Raw genomic sequence first — 7,387 nt, forward strand, 5'->3', positions numbered from 1 at the left:
ATCAGTGGTGCAAACTCCTTATCTAAGGTTAAAGTAAGTTTTGCATTTTATTTAGAAATCAAAGTTCCATAGTCTTGAGGACAAATGAGGTGGCACAGCTTGATATTGCCGAATGTTTTCAATGACAGTGATGATTTTGGAAGCCATGTCATCAGATCGTGTTTCATCAGGTCCAAAACTGGTTATGTTATATACAAGAAAGCTTTAGAGCACTTTACACTTCCCCTCTGTTGGGGGTTTATAGTCAAAAGTACTAATACATGGATCAATGTGTGATGTAATTTAAACAAATTCACCTGACCTGAACCCAAAAGAGAATCTATACAGGTTTTTAAAGATGAATATCAGGAATACTAGACCTTTCCGTGAATAACCAAAGGCCACCATTACAAACCTGGGTTTCAGCATTTCAACAGGCTGATCACCTCCATGCAAAATTGTCCTGATACAATTTCAGTTGATGAAATACATTACAATATATATACTATATACATGACATGGGCACACTTTCAAATGATGCAGCATTTGTGCAATAAACATATCTTTTATATTGATGTTAACCTTCCAGACCCCTCAGATCTGCTGGTTCTGGTTCTGCTCTGCATCCCCAGAACCAGAACCGAACGAGAAGAAGTAGCTTTCAGCTTCTATGCACCACAAATCTGGAACAAACTTCCAGAAAACTGTAAAACAGCTGAAACACTGACTTCCTTTAAATCTCGACTAAAAACCCACCTGTTTAGAATTGTTTTTGAAATGTAATCAATTACGAATTTAACAATGGCACTTGACTTAATGCAATGTTTTGATTGTTGATTCTATGTTGCATGACTTTGTGTTTTTGTGTTTGTTATGATGGAAAGCACTTTGAAACATTCAAAGTGTGTATAGCACATTTCACATTGCTGCTGAAATGTGCTATACAAATAAAATTTGATTTATTGATTGACTAATTTGTGTTTTAGTTTTCTGAGAAAGTGAAGTTTCAGTTTCTATTAGTTAGAAGCGATAATTGTCAAATTTAATGCAATAAATGACTGAAATATTTCACAGTTTCTGTAATAAATTAATGAAATTTAACTTTCCCTTTTTGAGTTTAATTACTGAAGTAAAGTAAACTTTAAATGACACTCTAATTTATTGTAATGTGCCTGAAATGCAAGTGCTTTCTGAACAGCACATCAGTGTAGACACCACGTTTACCCACTAAGGGGCGTAATAGGCCCACTTATGGCATTTAGAACCTGAACAATCCTGAACTTTTGGTAACGTTTACTTTCCGTTTTAGTTTAGAGCCTCGTTGTCATGGTAGCTTATTTGCATGGAGTCAAGAAAAATCCCCAAAACATTATATTTTGTAATGCATTGATACTTTGAGCTAAAACTGGCTGGATATGAAGTAGTGGGCAAGAAGCATGCTCAGTAAGATTTTAGGTTGTCACATTTTAGTTGAAGAGCCAGGTAAGTTGCGCAAAATATTCACAAATAAATTGATATTTCATCCATTTATAATAATTATTCATTATAATTCTTACATTATTATTTGCATTCAATTCTTTTCAATATTAAGGTTGCAAAGAATAAGCCAAGATTATTTATAAAGCATATTTTACAACAAAAACAACTAAACAAAATGTTGCTCATGATAGAATAATAATAATAAAAAAAAAACAATGCGGAAAATAAAACCCATCCATCCATTGTCTGTTCACCCTTGTCCCTAATGGGGTCGGGAGGGTTGCTGGTGCCCATCTCCAGCTACGTTCCAGGCGGGAGGCGGGGTACGCCCTGGACAGGTCGCCAGTATGTCGCAGGGCAACACAAAGACATACAGGGCAAACAACCATTCACACACACCTAGGGAGAATTTAGATAGACCAATTAACCTAACAGTCATGTTTTTGGACTGTGGGAGGAAGCCGGAGTACCCGGAGAGAACCCACGCATACACAGGGAGAACATGCAAACTCCATGCAGAAAGACCCCGGCCGGGAATCGAACCCAGGACCTTCTTGCTGCAAGGCAACAGTGCTACCAACTGCGCCACTGTGCAGCCCGGAAAATAAAACCATAATTTAATTTAAAACATCTTGAGGAAATTAATAAAAATGAAAAATATGTTTAGAATATTAATGCACTTGTGGATCTTCTGCTGATATCTGTTTAAATTGTGGCTTTTCTCTAAATATTTTAATAGGTTGTTTTGATAGGCTGCACATCAAGTAAGGTATCGTTAAGTGATATGCTGAAACTATATGAGTCTTTAAATCCCCTGTTTCCAAGGAACTGGAACATGGAACAAACAAAATCAACGAAACTAAGCAAATGCTGCTGCGGCAGAGCGCAAACCCTCATGATACAAATACAACTTTGTCTTGTTCACACAACTACTTTCGCTCAGACTTGTCAACCGAAACCTGCCCTCCCAACTGAGTGTGTCTGGAGACAGTAAGCCATGGGGCAGGTTGGAACAGAAACTGCTGGTTTACATCTGAACCCCCCCGGCTTGTCCAAATGGTGCAGGAGAAGCGTGTTGAGTAATCAGAAACCTCTGGTAAGGTGAAATTTCTGCTGATGGAGTCAAATTGCATTCAAATAAAGCATATTGTCTCCATGAGATGAGAAAACGCATGATAAGTAATTTATGAAGTGTAATAAGATGAAATTGTGTAAAATTGCATCATATTATTGAATAAAATAAAGCAAGTTAGACATGCTCATTCAAACGATTAGCTCGAATGAAATTGCATCTTCTCATAATACTGTTGGATTTTTATTGTCTATTCATATGTAAACATAAAATTCTCTTTTCTGTAATTTTCAAAATGCAACAACAATAGAAAATACTTTGGATGAAATTTATAATGCATAAAACAACACCGATGATTGACTCTGGTAAATTAAACAATAATTTGGTGATAAAGAGTACATATAAATAAAAGCCCTGCTTAAAACCACATCTTACCATGAGAACAAATGTCTCACTCTGCCAAATATATAAAGTCTGACCACACAACTCAGGATGTAGTGCTGGCACGTTTCGTTTCTCGCTGGGTTTCATATTACAGTGTGTCCTCTCTCTGTTTCTCACATACAGAGCCGCCACAGTAAACAACATGTGCAGCTCCACTAAAAGCTGCACACCACAACCACAAAGCACATTGCTTCTCATTTCATCTTTCGTCTTCCCTGGCTCAACAACGGACACACAGCTAACGGTTTCATCATTGCTTTAATCCCATGCTGACATACTTCGAGTACCATAAAATAGTAGGCTCAGTGAAAGTTCATATGAAATTATTAGAAATGCATAATTCCTGTTAAGGAAAGATGTTAACATTTTTGTCTTACTGCTATCATTTAAATTTCATTTACCGCTATTATATGTGATTATTTTCATATTTAAACAGGAAAGTGTGTGTTGTTTGAAGACCACATCTCTTTGTTGCTACATCCCTGATCAGCACTATCTGCTCATCTGCCTCCTGTGGGTGCACAGAGATAGGGACAATGGCAGTTTCTGTCCTCTGAGACTCCGTCTACCCCTTCATTAAGGTCATTCCTGCGAGAAAGCCAGGCGCCTGGTTATTGTTTGGTTAACCACTGTCTAAACTCATGATATGAGCCCAAGCAATGTGGTTTGCTAATGGCACAGAGTCTTGAGATAATGGAGAGAAAGAGTTCAACCATGCAGAGGCACGTATGTTTGTTGTATAAGCTCTCCTGTTTGGCAGGTGTGTGATGGCTGAGATAGAAACCAAGAACAGAAAATAGATCAAAGGAGAAAAAACCATGTATTTACAGTGAACAAATTTATTTTTGTCTTTATCTTCATGTCTGTTTCATGTTTAAAGATAAATATAAGCCTCAACTACCTCTCCTGCCCTCAATCATTATGATGGACAAAGATTAACCCAAAGTCGATCCATAACTGTAAAACCAAACTCTGAATCCAAACAGCCCATTGGAAGTGGATCTCAAACTGCTCCACCTTAAGATAACAATATAAGCACTCACACATACCTACAGGCTGTAAGTAATAGAGTGATTGAAAGATTGCTTGGGCAGGTGTGGGCATGGTTTCACAATACAGGAGGAGAAGATTGGGATCATAGTAGAGTACTTACTATCAGGCGATCTCTCACTTCCCCTCATAATAAATCATTAGGACCTGCTTATGAGACCCCTCAAGTTGTTTTAAAACTGTCCAGCATGCTACCCAGTTATTGACATTATGCTATAGGTGAAATAATTCCTTCTTTTATTGCAATCACCTAATCTCAAACAGAAATATTTACCACATATCGTGGGAGGGAGACAGAAGGCCGAAGGGATGAGGATAGAAGCCCTTACTTAAAAAGATTTATTTTTAACAATAGCCTAAATAAATAAATCACTGGTACAGTTATAAACGCCCTAGAACATAACTTATTTAATTCATACTTAACTTTTGCCACCCTCAAAACACATGCAAATCAATGGGTCTTTGAGGACACCGGTGTCTGGTGGATATCTTACAACTTCGTAATTGTTGATCCAGGATTTCCCGTTTCTTGGAAGCACACAGTGCATATGATGTGATATAGAGGCCCATTTGTCACACAGTCTTCAAAATAGGAAATTCAAATCTGTTTCAATTTAAATGATTGATATAGCACAAATGCACAAGAAATGTGATTTCAAAGTATTTCACAAAAGCATTAATTTAGTCTTTCATTTTCTCTTTTGTCTTGGTAAAGAAAAACACTCAGTCTATACCAATGTTTCTCCATTCTGTTCCTAAGAAATCACTGCCCTGCATATTTTAGGTGTCTCTGTTGCAGAACACCTGATTCAAATGATTGCATGACCTTCTATAAACCCACCAGGTGCTGCAGAAGCCTGTTAATCACCCATTTGTTCAAGTCAGGTGTCAGACAGAAGGGAAACACCTAAAACATGTAGTGATCCCTGTGGACCAGAATTGAGAAACACTGGTCTATTGTCAGCAAAAACAGAAAGAAAAACAGAAATGTTGGGGGTTTTAAAGTTTTGTTTTGCCACGTTTAATAAATGGTTACATACAAGTCTCTTTGCTAGTAAAATGTGCTGAATGGTTTGATAAAAAAGTCAAACAGTATGGTTTGTTTTAGGCAAATACTTTGTGTTGCTTCTAACATTTTTCATGTTAAGAACTCGGGTCTTGAAACAACTTATAACGAAATTCGACCTTGTTCCGGTTCAAAACTCAAAAAAGCTGTGGGTTCTGCTAATTTACATGCTCAATGAACGGACTAACTATCAATAACAATACAAGTTAGTAACAATCTTCTACATTTAACAAGTTCAAAAAACGTATCAGCATGTTAATTGAAGAAGTTTGCATAATGCTATATTTGAAACTGATTTAATACACATTTTCAGAAATTATAATACTTTTAACTTCAACTATCACTAAGTTACTTATGTAAGGCAAATCTGTTGGGTAAAATGTTAAAAGCAATTTTCTTAGCCTTGGAATCTGAGTTTACAAGACATTTCTGTAAAGTTTTATGTTCTATAAAACACAGAAAAACATGCTGAAAAGTTCACTCTTGGTTGCACGATTGCATCTGGTACTTATATTTGTACTTCTCAATGTGGTGTTCGTTATAAAGAAATTGATAGCCATTGGTGTTAAATGTGTGATGGAAAAGAGGAGAAGACACAATGCATCAGCAAAAATACCTCACTGTGGGCCACCTGGAAACACCAGCAGGTGGGGACATTTTTTTGCTCTGGCCGGTGAGCATATGGCATAAGGTGAAGAAGGTTGAATGCCCAAGAACAAAGTTTATAAAGTCAAAGAGAAACTCAAAACCAAGATTTAACCTATATTTAAAATGCTCAAAGACTGAAGTCTGACTCTGCAAAAGATTGTATTTCAACTATTCCTATGTAAGAATTTTTGAACAACCACGTCGAGCAAAAATGACAGCTTGCAGAGCACTTATTTGATTACAATAACGGTCCTGTATCAAGTTTAGCGATCAGCTAAGATTGGATGTAATTTTCGCAGCACACAATTAGGGATAATCTTGTTTTAGTGTGCATTACAGTGAGAGTGATGTGAAAGAACAATTGCAAGGGAGAGCAATGTTTTTACAAGTGGAAGATAGATTGTTTTACAAGCAACAGAGGGAGAGACTGAGAGACTGAGAGCAGGATAGTGCAGACGTCACATCTGTTCCTGACAATCCCTAGGGGGTTTGGGAGCATGGGAACCTGCACCAGCTCCAATGGCTGCAACAGGCTTTAAAATGAATCTCTTCACTTCTCAATTTAAAAGGAAAATAAACCTAAATAGGGGGTTTCGCTGTTAGAGTATAAAATTTTACCACAGTAGCTTAACTGAGGAGCCAGAATTGATATAAAAGAACTACCAGATGGTAGTTTTGGATATGACAGGAAAAATAAAGGCATCTGTCATCGGTATTTCATGCATGTACTGGGGTCCGTGTCTGTTATACATCCAATAGATATGTCTCCTGAATCTGGGCTTCCTGTCTGTGGCTTGTGGCCTACACCATGCTCAGTTTGCGTACAATGGTTTTGAGTTTCCCTTACTGTCATGTGTTGCACTGGCCCCCCAGAATGGTGACCACCACACTTTAATAATCTATTTCACAGGGGTCAATTCCCCTTTCTCCACGGCGTCAGCTGGGTCGCTCCATTTACCCTCTTCTCCCCTTCCTTGCCCAGGCTCCCCTGTTGGCATGTGTTCGGTCCAGCATTGTTTACTGGACTGAGCATTTAGCGGGGTTAGCATTTCACCATGGCAGCTGTTGGCACCATGTGCCTCCCTCTCGAGCGGCTGGCCGACAGCACGCAGGCCACAGCTTCACACACCCTCTGGCATCCCCCAGAGGACGCAGGCCTCTCTCCTGCTTGGCCTTGGTTGAAACCAGTAGCCTTGACCGGGTATCAGATGCCGGTTTAACAGGAGAGACCCAGTTTTAGCTTTAATTGATTGCTCCCTGATGGTACTCACAGTTTACAGATAAAGTATCTTGAACTTAGAATAGCAAATTCCATATCCCACCTTTAAATATACTGAATTGGACATGTACAGACTGTTGTCTGTTTAAAAGCTAGTGTTATGTTTTACATTGGGAGGATTAAGGCATCGTGTTAATGATTTGCCCAGACAATTGTGATCAACGAAGGCAAAAGTAATATTTCACTTACTTCAGAAGTAATATTTAAGTAATAACAAGATGTACCTTAAGACATAAATTAAGAAGGCATGTGACCTATCTCTCTGACATTTAGTAGCCAATCAGAAGTAGAAAACCAATAGGCTAGTTAGTCAGGAGGAAATTTCAGCCCGACTTTGCCCTTTCAGCTTTAATTCAAGGTGATGTGCAAT

General features: G+C 38.2%; 1 long non-coding RNA gene across 1 annotated transcript; it reads left to right on the forward strand.

The window, feature by feature from the left end:
- The first annotated feature begins 3,097 nt into the window (after positions 1–3,097).
- Positions 3,098–3,883, forward strand: LOC114149963 (uncharacterized). Its single transcript, XR_003596639.1, has 2 exons — positions 3,098–3,270; positions 3,411–3,883. It is a non-coding gene; the product is annotated as an uncharacterized LOC114149963 (long non-coding RNA).
- The last annotated feature ends 3,504 nt before the right edge of the window (positions 3,884–7,387 follow it).

The sequence above is a fragment of the Xiphophorus couchianus genome, chromosome 8 (genome assembly GCF_001444195.1).
Source record: "Xiphophorus couchianus chromosome 8, X_couchianus-1.0, whole genome shotgun sequence".
NCBI lineage: Eukaryota > Metazoa > Chordata > Actinopteri > Cyprinodontiformes > Poeciliidae > Xiphophorus > Xiphophorus couchianus.